The sequence below is a fragment of the Papio anubis genome, chromosome 6 (genome assembly GCF_008728515.1).
Source record: "Papio anubis isolate 15944 chromosome 6, Panubis1.0, whole genome shotgun sequence".
Classification (NCBI taxonomy): domain Eukaryota; kingdom Metazoa; phylum Chordata; class Mammalia; order Primates; family Cercopithecidae; genus Papio; species Papio anubis.
Genome location: NC_044981.1, coordinates 41,318,058 through 41,331,448, shown reverse-complemented (window position 1 = coordinate 41,331,448; position 13,391 = coordinate 41,318,058).

The following is a 13,391-nucleotide window of genomic DNA, read 5'->3' as shown; positions in this document are numbered from 1 at the left end:
GACAGGCGAGACTCCGTCTCAAAAAGGCAGTAAACTTTTTTTTGAACGAGTCACTGCCCCAGGCTGGAGTACAGTGGCGTCTCGGCTCATAGCGCCCATGAGTTCGCCGTCTCCTCAGCTCAAGCTGTAGGCTGGCGCCCTCGCCAACTGGCCTGTATTTTGGTAGAGCGGATTTCACCATGTTAACTTCAGGATGAATGCGATCTCGGCTACAAGTGATCGCCGTCTCGGCCCTCAAAGTGCTGGGATTGAGCTTGAAACCTGGCGCCTAGCCTGCCAGCTTTTGCCGTGTTGTTACAACCCTCCTTTTTATTTATTTATTTATTTATTTTTAGAGATAGGGTTCTTTCTTTGTTGCCCAGGCTAGAATGCAGCAGTACAATCATAGCTCACTGCAGTCTTGAACTCCTGGGCTCAAGTGATCCTCCTTCGTTAGCCTCCTGAGTAGCTAAGACCACAGGCATGCGCTACCACACCCAGCCAATTTATTTTTATTTTTCTTTTTTAATTTTTTATTTTTTATTTTTTTGAGACGGAGTCTCGCTGTGTCGCCCAGGCTGGAGTGCAGTGGCCGGATCTCAGCTCACTGCAAGCTCCGCCTCCCGGGTTCACGCCATTCTCCGGCCTCAGCCTCCCGAGTAGCTGGGACTACAGGCGCCCGCCACCTCGCCCGGCTAGTTTTTTGTATTTCTTAATAGAAACGGGGTTTCACCGTGTTAGCCAGGATGGTCTCGATCTCCTGACCTCGTGATCCGCCCGTCTCGGCCTCCCAAAGTGCTGGGATTACAGGCTTGAGCCACCGCGCCCGGCATATTTTTATTTTTTGTAGAGATGGAGTCTTGCTTTGTTGCCTATGTTTGTTTCGTACTCCTGGGCTCAAGTGATTCTCCTGCTCTGGCCTCCCAAAGTGCTGGGATTATGGGTGTGAGCCACATGCCTGGCATTGATTATACCATTTTAACTTTTTTTTTTTTTTTTTTTTTTAAGAGACAGGCTCTTGCTCTGTCACCCAGGCTGGAGTGCAGTGAGGCAGTCATAGCTCACTTACAGTGTTGAATTCCTGGGCTCAAGCAATCCTCCCACCTCAGCCTTTTGGATTTTTTTTGGAGACAGTCTGGCTCTATCACCCAGGCCGGAGTACAGTGGCATGATCTCACCCCAGTGCAACCTCCGCCTCCCAGTACCAAGTAATCCTCTGGCTTCACCCTCCCAAGTAGCTGGGACCACTGGTACATGCCACCACACCCAGCTAAATTTTTGTATTTTTTGTAGAGACTGGGTTTTGCCATATTGCCAGGCTGGTCTCGAACTCTGGAGCTCAAGTGATCCACCCTTCAAAGTTCTGGCATTACAGGCATCAGCCACTGTGCTCAGTCTGCTTTTTTTGTTTTTTCTCAGATATTCTGTTACAGCAGCCATTCCTTTATTGTTAGACATTTGGGTTTCCAGTTTGGGGCAACGGCCATCTTTGTTCATAAAAGATTTTCCAAATTTACTTTTTTTTTTTTTTTTGAGATGGAGTATCGCTCTGTCACCAGGCTGGAGTGCAGTGATGCAATCTCAGCTCACCGCAACCTCTGCCTCCTGAGTTCAAGCAATTTTCCTGCCTCAGCCTCCTGAGTAGCTGGGACTACAGTCGTGCACTACCACCCCCAGCTGATTTTTGTATTTTTAGTAGAGATGGGCCAGGATGGTCTCGATCTCTTGACCTCTCGATCTGCTCGCCTTGGCCTCCTAAAGTACTGGGATTACAGGGGTGAATCACCGCGCCCGGCTACAGGGTCTTGCTCTGTCACCCAGACTGGAGTGCCGTGGTACAATCATGGCTCACTGCAACCTCTACCTCCCTGGCTCAAGTGATCCTCCTGCCTCACCCCCAAATTAACCTCTCCAGTAGCTAAGACCACAGGCGTGAGCCACCACCTGGCTAATTTTTTGTATTTTTTATAGAGATGGGATTTTACTATGTTGCCCAGGCTGGTCTAGAACTCCTGAGCTCAAATGATCTGCCTGCCTTGACCTCCCAAAGTGCTGGGATCAGACTTGAGCCACCGCACCCAGCACCCCCAGTTTACATTTATTTCCTTAAAATTGTTGGCTAAAGGCCTCTGTAGTTTTGTTTGTGGTTTGTTGTTCAACTATTTTTTTTTTTTTTTTGAGGCGGAGTCTTCACTCTGTCCCCCAGGCTGGAGTGCAGTGGCACCATCTCGGCTCACTGCAAGCTCCGCCTCCCGGGTTCGCGCCATTCTCCTGCCTCAGCCTCCCAAGTAGCTGGGACTACAGGCGCCCGCCACCGCGCCCGGCTAATTTTTTTTTTGTATTTTAGTAGAGACGGGGTTTCTCCATGTTGGTCAGGCTGGTCTCAAATTCCTGACCTCATGATCCACCCACCTCAGCCTCCCAAAGTGCTGGGATTACAGGTGTGAGCCACCCCCCCCTAATTTTTTTTTTGTATTTTAGTAGAGACGGGGTTTCACCTTGTTAGCCAGGATGGTCTCGATCTCCTGACCTCGTGATCCGCCCGCCTCGGCCTCCCAAAGTGCAGGGATTACAGGCGTGAGCCACCGCGCCCGGCCTGTTCAACTATTAAAAAATTATTTTTTTCTGGCTGGGCATGGTGGCTCACACCTGTAATCCCAGCACTTTGGGAGGCTGAGGTGGGTGGATCATGAGGTCAGGAATTTGAGACCAGCCTGACCAACATGGAGAAACCCCGTCTCTACTAAAAAATACAAAAATTAGCCAGGCATGGTGGTGCGCACCTGTAATCCCAGCTACTCAGGAGGCTGAGGCAGGAGAATCACTTGAACCTGTGAGGCAGAGGTTGCAGTAAGCCGAGATGGTGCCATTGCACTACAGTCAGGGTGAAAGAGCGAGACTCTGGCTCAAAAAGAAAAAAAAAAAGAGACAGGATTTTGCTATTTTGCCTGGACTGGGGTGCAGTGTCTATTCACAGTTGTGATTATCAAACTCATGGCCTCACACTACAGAGTAGCTGGGACTACAGGGGCATGTTTCTGTACCTGGCCATCCTAACCATTTGTAAGTATACATTTCGGTGGACATTCATACTGCTGTGCAACCATCACCATCATCTATCTCTAGAATTCATCTTGCAAAAATGAAAGTCTGTACCCTAGCAACCACCATTCCCATTCTACTTTCTTTTTCTTTTTTTTCTTTTCTTTTTTTTTTTTTTTTGAGACTGAGTCTTGCTCTGTCGCCCAGGCTAGAGTGCAATGGCGTGATCTCGGCTCACTGCAACCTCTACCTCCCAGGTTCAAGTGATTCTTGTGCCTCAGCCTCCTGAGTAGCTGGGATTACAGGCACCTGCCACCACGCCCGGCTAATTTTTGTATTTGTAGTAGAGACAGGGTTTCACCATGTTGGCTAGGCTGGTCTTGAACTCTGAACTCAAGTGATCCACCCACCTCGGCCTCCCAAAGTGCTGGGATTACAGGTGTGAGCCACCGTGCCCAGCCACCAACATTCTACTTTCTATAAATGAATTTGACTACTTCATTCAAGTAGAATCATACAGTATTTGTTTTTTGTGACTGGTTCATTTCACTTCGCACATGTCCTCAAGTTTCATCCATGTTGAAGCACGTGTCAGAATTTTCTTCCTTTTTAAAGCTGAATATCTCATTGTATGTATATAGCACATTCTGCTTATCCATTAATCTGTGGATGGACATTGGGCTGCTTCCACATTTTAGCTATCACGAACATGACTTAATGATAAATAAAGGGGTATTGACCTCAAAGGAAGAGGTTGAAGCACAAAATATAATTTAAAGAGTTTACTTGATGACGCCTGTAATCCCAGCATTTTGGGAGGCCAGGACTTCATAATGATATCCATTATGAATATGGATATCTCTTTGAGACTTTCTTTTCTTTTTTCTTTTTTTTTGAGACGGAGTTTTGCTCTTGTTGCCCAGGCTAGAGTGCAACGGCGCAATCTTGGCTCATCACAACCTGGGCCTCACGCGTTCAAGAGATTCTCCTGCCTCAGCCTCCCAAGTAGCTGGGATTACAGTCACCGCCACCACGCCCAGCTAATTTTGTGTTTTTAGTAGAGATGGGGTTTCTCCATGTTGGTCAGGCTGGTCTCAAACTCCCGACCGCAGGTGATCCGCCCGCCTCGGCCTCCCAAAGTGCTGGGATTACAGGCGTGAGGCACCGCGCCTGGCCTTGAAATTTCTTTAGTCTAGTGCCAGCCTCACCCGATTTCCGTCTGGATAGCTATTTTAATAATCCTGTGGATGGCGCTCTCCTGACGGTCCTGAGGGAACACTCTGCAGTCAGGGTTGCGCTCCCGGCCCTTGCTTTCCCAGGGCTGCCTGGAGGCCGCAGGCCCCGCGCGTTCCCAGGCACAGCCCGCGCCCAGGTGCGCGCCGTCGCGGTGGGTTCCCCCCGGGAGGGGGAGGGAGCGGGGCAGGTGTCCCTAACGACTTTCCCACCCTCCAGCCCGGGGAGGAGCTGGCCCGGGCTCCGTTACCACATTACAGATGGGGAAAGAGCTCTCCTCCCTGTTTCGGATTTCAGGATCTTCCCGAGAACCGGAAGGAGGAAGACCCCCTCCTCCCCGCCCCCGCGCCAGCCGCCTCCATCTGCAGTAGCTGACCCTACCCCGTATCCGCACCAGCTCCCGCGGGACTCAGGCGTCCCTGGCCACCGCAGCCTGGAAGCATTCCTTGCCTGCCCCTCACATGGGTCTCCTCTTTCTGGGATCCCCGAGTCTCCCTCGGACCCCATAGTCTTGCTGGCCCTGAAGACGCCTTGCCCTGGGCGGACTGCCTTTTAACTGGACTTGGGTGAACCTACCATTTGCTGGCCAGGACTTGTTCCCAGATGTCTAATTTAATCCTCACAACCACCCCACCAGGTGTTATCGCCTAAGGAAACGGGCCCAGAAAAACTAAGTTGCAACGCCGAAGATACCCTAGCAGGCCAGTGGTGGAGCCGGCTGGAGCCGGCAGTTTAGCAGAGGGATGTGTTTACAGGACTGTCTCTTCCCAAGGCTGCCGGGACAGAGAAATGAAATAGGGGCTCCCACCTGCGTGCCTGGCGCATAGCAGGTGCTCGCTGTAAGTGATACCTCCCCTCCGTTTTTTCTTACGTGCGGGTGGAAAACCGAGGGCCCATGGAAAGCTGAGATGAGCCACATAGGATGTGAAAAATAAAATTAAGGAAAAGTAGGCCGGGCGCAGTGGCTCACGCCTGTAATCCCAGTACTTTGGAAGGCCGAGGCGGGCGGATCACCTGAGGTTGGGAATTCGAGACCAGCCTGGCCAACATGGAGAAACCCCGTCTCTACTAAAAATACAGAATTAGCCGAGTGCAGTGGCGCGCGCCGGTATTCCCAGCTACTCGGGAGACTGAGGCAGGAGAATCGCTTGAACCCGGGAGGTGGAGGTTGCAGTGAGCCGAGATCACGCATTGCATTCCAGTCTGGGCAACAAGAGCGAAACTCTGCCTCCAAAAAAAAAAGGTCTCCTTCAGGAATACTGACAGGGGCACACCTATTTCATTTATCAAATGAAAACCTACAGTGTTATTTATAACAAAAAAATAAAAATCACCTAAATGTTCAATGATAAGGAAATAGCTAAATAAAATATGGTGGATTTGCATGATGAAATAGTATACAAGCCTAAAATGTTCATTCATTATTTCATTCAGAACCATTTACTAGTCTCTGACTTTTTTTTTTTTTTTTTTTTTTGAGACGAAGTCTCGGTCTGTTACCCAGGCTGGAGTGCAGTGGCACAATCTCAGCTCACTGCAACCTCCACCTCCCTGGTTCAAGCGATTCTCCTGCCTCAGCCTCCGGAGTAGCTGGGATTACAGGTGCCTACGACCACGCCCGGCTAGTTTTTGTATTTTTAGTAGAGATAGGGTTTCACCATGTTGGTCAGGCTGGTCTCGAACTCCTGACCACATGATCCGCCCATCTCGACCTCCCTAAGTGCTGGGATTACAGGTGTGAGGCACCGCGCCCAGCCTATCTCTGCTTTATGCCAGGAATTGGGGCTGGGGATAATCGGACAAAAGGAGATGCTCTCAGCAGTCAAGAGGGAAGAGACAGGGAGGGGACCTGGAGTGTTGGAGGCCGAGGCGGGTGGATCACGAGGTCAGGAGATCGAGACCATCCTGGCTAACATGGTGAAACCCCGTCTCTACTAAAAATACAAAAAACTAGCCGGGCGTGGTGGCGGGCGCCTGTAGTCCCAGCTACTCGGAGGCTGAGGCGGGAGAATGGCGTGAACCTGGGAGGTGGAGCTTGCAGTGAGCCGAGATCGCGCCACTGCACTCCAGCCTGGGCGACAGAGCGAGACTCCGTCTCAAAAAAAAAAAAAAAAAACAAAAAAAAAAAAACAAATACTGTGACTAAGCACCACACACACACACACACACACACACACACACACACACACACAACCAAGCATAAGTGCAGAGGTAGAGGGAGGTCCTTGGGGAGGGGCTGTTTCTTGTAGAGGGGGTGGGAATCAGAACAAGTGCTTTAGAAGTTTATACTTGGGGGCCGGGCGTGGTGGCTAACATCTGTAATCCTAGCACTTTGGGAGGCGGGCGGATCACGAGGTCAGCAGATGGAGACCATCCTGGCTAAAACGGTGAAACCCCATTTCTACTAAAAATAGTGGGTGTGGTGGCTAGTGGGCGTGGTGGCACGTGCCTACCCAGCTACTCAGGAGCCTGAGGCAGGAGAATCTCTTGAACCCAGGAGGCGAAGGTTGCAGTGAGCTGAGATCGCGCCACTGCACTGCAGCCTAGGTGACAGAGCGAGACTCTGTCCCCCCACCAAAAAAAAAGTTTATACTTGAGGTTTGACGCAGTGGCTAACGCCTGTAATCCCAGCACTTTGGACTTTGAGAGGTTAAGGTGGGAGGTTAAGGATTGGTTGAACTCAGGAGTTCAAGACCAGCTTGGGCAACATAGCAAGACCTCTCCACCATTCTATCCAGCCAGCTGCTTCTGGTCCACGGGGTACATGGTAAAGCCAGTAAATTCCTTGAGTGTGAGCTCATTTGTACATTTCCTTGGCTGTAACACGTATTGCCCTGGTTAGAGGCTATATTATGTTGAATGCCATGCTGATGGATATGGCATTCAGTAAGTCCATGAGTGGTGGTGCTGATGGAAGCACTGTAGGTGGAGAAAGCACATACATGAAATATGTGCCTATCCTCATGAAGATAAAATACAGCCCCTTCATGATGGGAGAACCCAGTCAAACCAATCTACAATGAAGTGAGAATAGTGCCCAATCAGGGCTCAGCAGTGGGCTGTGAGGAGGGTTGACACTCAGCACTGGCCACAGCCAGATCAGCCTCAGAGAGAAGACTCTGTTACTGAGCCCAGGCATAGCTTCCATCCCTGCCACCATGGCCACTTTATATCTTTGCACAAGCCCGGGGCGGGGGGTGGGGCGCAGCTGGGAAAGCAGCTGACCATCATCCACTGGACTGTCATCTTGTCCACCTGGTGATCATTTCGACCCTTTGCCTTATTGTGGGCTATTGTATCCACCTTGCCTTTGTTAAGTACGCAACTCCATTTGGCCTTTGTACCACCAAGATTATTCTCACTGAGATCGGGGAATCCAGTTCCACTGATCCATCCAGCCCACCCCACTAGCTCTCTAGTCAAGAGAGGACAGTCATCAGAGCAAGTCCAGGATGCTGGTGGCCCTCACCAATGCATTTCTTAATGCTTTCATAAAGGGAGTGTTTTCCATACCCCCCTAAAATATGTGGCAGCAGAGGCTAAGAAGGTTGCTCATCACAGATCCAGTCCAGCATTCCCATCTCCCGGGGATTTCTGATTCCTTCTTCTACAGTATGCCAGGGAAGTTCTGGCATTTCATATTTATTAACTGTAGGCTACTACTTAATCCAGACTTTAATTAGCCAATCTAGCTGACTATTAATTCTCCTCCCAGGTGCTCAGGCCAACACAGTAAATCCCAAATCCTGGATAAGCATCCACGGCAACGAGTTTGGCCAAACTAAGGCTTCCATCCCCCAACTTTGGTCTAGCTCCCTCAGCACGCACTCCCACACATGCTCCTGCAGCTTCTGCCAAGACAAACTGGCTAGGCCTGTAACCTTGTGCTTCTCCATGGGCTGTGCTGGGACCTAACTCGTGAAGGGCCTGGGGCCAAAGAGGGATGGGGGCAGGGAGGGTTCTGAGGCTGATGTTTTGGGAAGAGGGAGCAGTATTAGAGGGCCTTATCTCCACAGACATGAGGATTTCAAGGGAATTTGGGGGTTCAAAGTTCTCAGTCTTGTTCATGTTTGCCTAAATGTCTCCATCTCATCTCAGGCTCCCAGCCCGTTCCCAGCAATGCCCTTATCTTAGCATAAGAGACCTGGAGGGCTGAGCATTTACTTAGCACTGAATCTTGGTAACCTTTACAATGACATCCTGGTCCTGTCCTTAGTCACATGTGCCTGTGCCTGGAGGAGATGAGGGACTCCTTCAAGTTGCCATCAGGGGATTCTGGGTTTTTGTTTGTTTGTTTGTTTTCTGAGAGAGAATCTAGCTCTGTCACCCAGGCTGGAGTGCAGTGGTGCCATCTCAGCTCACCTCAACCTCTGCCTCCTGGGTTCAAGTGATTCTCCTGCCTTAGCCTCCTGAGTAGCTAGGAATAGAGGTGCTCGCCACCACGCCCGGCTAATTTTGTATTTTTAGTACAGACAGAGTTTCACCATGTTGGCCAGGTTGGTCTCGAACTCCTGACCTCAGATGATCCACCTGCCTCAGCCTCCCAAAGTGCTGGGATTACAGGCATGAACCACCACGCCACCTAATTTCTGTATTTTTAGTAGAGATGGGGTTTTACCATGTTGGCCAGTCTGGTCTCAAACTCCTGACTTCATGTTATCCACCTGCCTCAGCCTCCCAGAGTGCTAGGATTACAGGCATGAGCCACTACACTTGGCTGTGTCTGTCTATCTACCATCTCTCTCTCTCTCTCTCTCTCTGTTTCTCTCTCTCTCTATCATCTATCTAACTATATCTGTTGAGACAGGGTCTCACTCCCATTGCCCAGGCTGGAGTGCAGTGGCACGATCCCGGCACATTGCAGCCTTGACCTTCCAGGCTAAATTGATCCTCCCACTTCAGCCTCTCAAGTAGCCGAGACTACAGGTGTGTATCACCATGTCCAGCTAATTTTTTGTATTTTTAGTAAAGATGGGGTTTTGCTATGTTGCCCAGGCTGGTCTCAAACTCCTGGTCTCAAGTGATCTGCCTGCCTTGATCTTCCAAAGTTCTGGGATTACAGTCATGAGCCACTGCACCCAACCGAGAGAGAGAGAGAGAGAGAGAGAGAGATTTATATATATTTATGTATATTTATTTATGTATAAATATATAAATATATAATATATAAATATATAATATATAACATATAAATATATAATATATATTATATATAAATATAAATTATATATAAAATATCTAAATAATGGATGAAAGATGTCGGATGAATTAAAAATGAGCTTAGGGATGTTTGGAACCTATCTCTAGCTTAGAGGTTGATACCTGGCCTTGCTATCCCCTGCTGAAATAACCTCTTGGCCTCCGGTGTCCTGGTTGACTCAAGGAGAGGCTCTAGATTTACCTGAATGGGAAATACCATTGCCTCTGTCTGTTTATTCAATTTTCCTTATTTTCTGTCCCTGCCTTCTGCATGCACATCTATGGCAGTGCACGAGCTTAGATGGCTGCCCACAGGGCAGAGGCCTCTGGGCCCCATCAAGGGGAGGCAGCCTGGTTTAGTGGAAGAGCATTGGGTTAGGGTCAGGAGGCCTAGTTTCCAAACCCAGCTGTTACTTCCTTTCATGGACTTGGTTAACTGTCTAAGGGGTTTGGACTCAGTGATGTTTGAGGTCCTTCTTGTCAATCCCTAATTCCTAACTTGTCCTGATCTTTTTATGGGGTTGTGCTGTGGACAAAATGAAAGAATGTGAGAGAAGAGTAAGAATGACACTGAGATGATCCCCCACTTCCCAACCACATGCACATCATCCTCCCTAATTCTGAGGACGTTTGACTTTTACTGTGGCTGGGAGAACACCCAAGGCTGTTTTGACATCATAGACATGCTTTCATCTTGCACTTGGCTGGCAGGAAAGGAGGCAATGGTATAGCAGGAAATCAGAGTCCCCCCAGCAAGGATCTTGGGAGTGGAACCAGGACGAAGGACATCTGGGAAAGAAAGTGAAACTGGTGAGTTAGGAAGAAATCCTTAGGGCAAGAACTGAAGGAGTCTGGCCGGGAACTGACCTAGGCCACAGACAGGATAAGTTCTTCTTTCATGTATTCTGTTAAATACCAACTGGTGTACTGTGGTTCAATTCTGGCCCTCACCATCCAGAGCTAGTGCAGACCCCACAAGTTAAAATGCACAATCCCCAAGAAGACTGCCTTTACTTCAGAGGTCAGCTGCAAGGTCAGGGGGATCCTCAGGTCACCCACACTTCTGACTGACTGGCTACAAATTTGAGGGTTTCTCATGATCCCCCTCAGATTCGATAAGTCACTACAACAACCACAGAACTCAGGAAAGTGCTATTCTTATTATTACAGTTTTATTATGGAGGATGCAGATCAGCACAACCAGCCAGAGAGACACACAAGGCAAGTCTGAGAGGGTTCTGAATGCAGAGCTACCATACTCTCTCCCCGTGGAATCAGGGAGGTTATGTCGTCCTTTGCCCTCTGATACTCCGTATGTTCATCAACCAGGGCACTCCAGAGTTTTGTATCCAGAAGGTTTTTTGTTGTTGCTTGTATTTTTTTTTTCTTTTTGAGATGGAGTCTTGCTCTGTTACCCAGGCTAGAGTGGTGCGATTTTGGCTCACTGCAACCTCCACCTCCTGGGTTCAAGCGATTCTCCTGCCTCAGCCTCCCAAGTAGCTGGGATTACAGGTGCGTGCCACCACACCCAGCTAATTTTTGTATTTTTAGTAGAGAAAGGGTTTCACATTGGCCAGGATGGTCTCCATCTCTTGACCTCATGATCTGCCCACTTCAGCCTTGCTTCCCAAAGTGCTGGGATGACAGGCGTGAGCCACCATGCCCAGCCTGTTGGTTTGTTTTTGAGACAGGGTGTGATTGTGTTGTCCAGGCTGGAGTGCAGTGGCATGATACGGCTCACTGTAGCTTTTATCTCTCAGGCTCCAGTGATCCTCCCACCTCAGCCTCCCATGTAGCTGGGACTGCAGGTGCATGTCACCACACCCGGCTAATTTTATTCTTTTTTGTAGAAACGAGATCTCGCTCTCTTGTTCATGTTGGAGACTCAAGCTCCTGGGCTCAAGCAATCCTCCTGCCTTGGCCTCCCAAAGCGCTGGCAGTACAGGCATGAGGTACCACTCCCAGCCTGTATCCAGAGTGTTTTTTTTTTTTTTAATCAGAGTTCCATTACATAGGCACAATTGATTACATCACTGGCTGGAGATTCAGTTCCATTTCCCCTCCCTGAACCTCAAGTGGATTGAATCCCCAATCTTTAATCATAGAGTTGGTTTTTCTGATATGGTCAGCTGCTATCTTGAAACTGCTTAGGGGCCACTATGAGTCACCTAATTAGCATAAACTATCTGGGCCATAAATATCACTCTTAATACTTGAGAAATTCTTTTTTTTTTTTTTTTTTTTTTTTTGAGACGGAGTCTCGCTCTGTCACCCAGGCTGGAGTGCAGTGGTATGATCTCAGCTCACTGCAAGCTCCGCCTCCCGGGTTCACGCCATTCTCCTGCCTCAGCCTCCCGAGTAGCTGGGACTACAGACGCCTGCCACCTCGCCCAGCTAGTTTTTTGTATTTTTTAGTAGAGACGGGGTTTCACCATGTTAGCCAGGATGGTCTCGATCTCCTGACTTCGTGATCCACCCGTCTTGGCCTCCCAAAGTGCTGGGATTACAGGCTTGAGCCACCGCGCCCGGCCATACTTGAGAAATTCTAAGGATTGAGTCTCCCTCCCGAGCACCAGGGACAAAGTCCAAATTCTTTTTTTTTTTTGAGACGGAGTCTTGCTCTTGTCCCCCAGGCTGGAATGCAGTGGTATGATCTCAGCTCACTGCAACCTCTGCCTCCTGGTTTCAAGCGATTCTCCTGTCTCAGCCTCCCGAGTAGCTGAGATTACAGGCGCTTGCCACCATGCCTTGCTAATCTTTTTTTTTTTTTTTTGAGACGGAGTCTTGCTCTGTCGCCCAGGCTGGAGTGCAGTGGCCGGATCTCAGCTCACTGCAAGCTCCGCCTCCCGGGTTCACGCCATTCTCCAGCTACTCGGGAGGCTGGGACTACAAGTCCATACATCGCTTGGCTAGTTTTTGTTATTTTTAGTAGAGGCGGGGTTTCACCATGTTAGCCAGGATGGTCTCAATCTCCTGACCTGCATTGATCCACCGTCTCGGCCTCCCAAAGTGCTGGGATTACAGGCTTGAGCCACCGCGCCCGGCCTATCTTTTTTTTTTGGGGCAGTCTTGCTCTGTCACCCAGGCTGGAGTCCAGTGGTGTGATCTCTACTCACTGCAAGCTCTGCCTCCCGGGTTCACGCCATTCTCCTGCCTCAGCCTCCCAAGTAGCTGTGACTACAGGTGCCTGCCACCACACCCGGCTAATTTTTTCTTATTTTTAGTAGAGATGGGGTTTTGCCATGTTAGCCAGGATTGTCTCAATCTCCTGACCTCGTGATCCACCCGCTTCAGCCTACCAGAGTGCTGGGATTATAGGCATGAGCCACCGCGCCCGGCCAATTTTTGTATTTTTAGTGGAGATGGAGTTTCTCCATGTTGGTCAGCCTGGTCTCGAACTCCTGATCTCAGGTGAACTGCCCACCTCAGCCTCCCAAAGTGCTGGGATTATAGGTGTGAGCCACCACACCCGGCCTAGGCCAAATTTGTAGGGAAAAGAGAGAGAGATCAGACTGTTACTGTGTCTTTGTAGAAAAGGAAGCCATAAGAAACTCCATTTTGATCTGTACCCTGAACAATTGTTTTGCCTTGAGATGCTGTTAATCTGTAAGTTTAGCCCCAACCTTGTGCTCACAGAAACATGCGTTGTATGGAATCAAGGTTTAAGGGATCTAGGACTGTGCAGGATGTGCCTTGTTAACAGTATGTTTGCAGGCAGTATGATTGGTAAAAGTCATTGCCATTCTCCATATTCGATTAACCAGGAGCACAATGCACTGCAGAAAGCCACAGGGATCTCTGCCCAGGAAAGCCGGGTATTGTCCAAGGTTTCTCACCACTGAGACAGCCTGAGATATGGCCTCGTGGGACGGGAAAGACCTGACCGTCCCCCAGCCTGACACCCGTGAAGGGTCTGTGCTGAGGAGGATTAGTAAAAG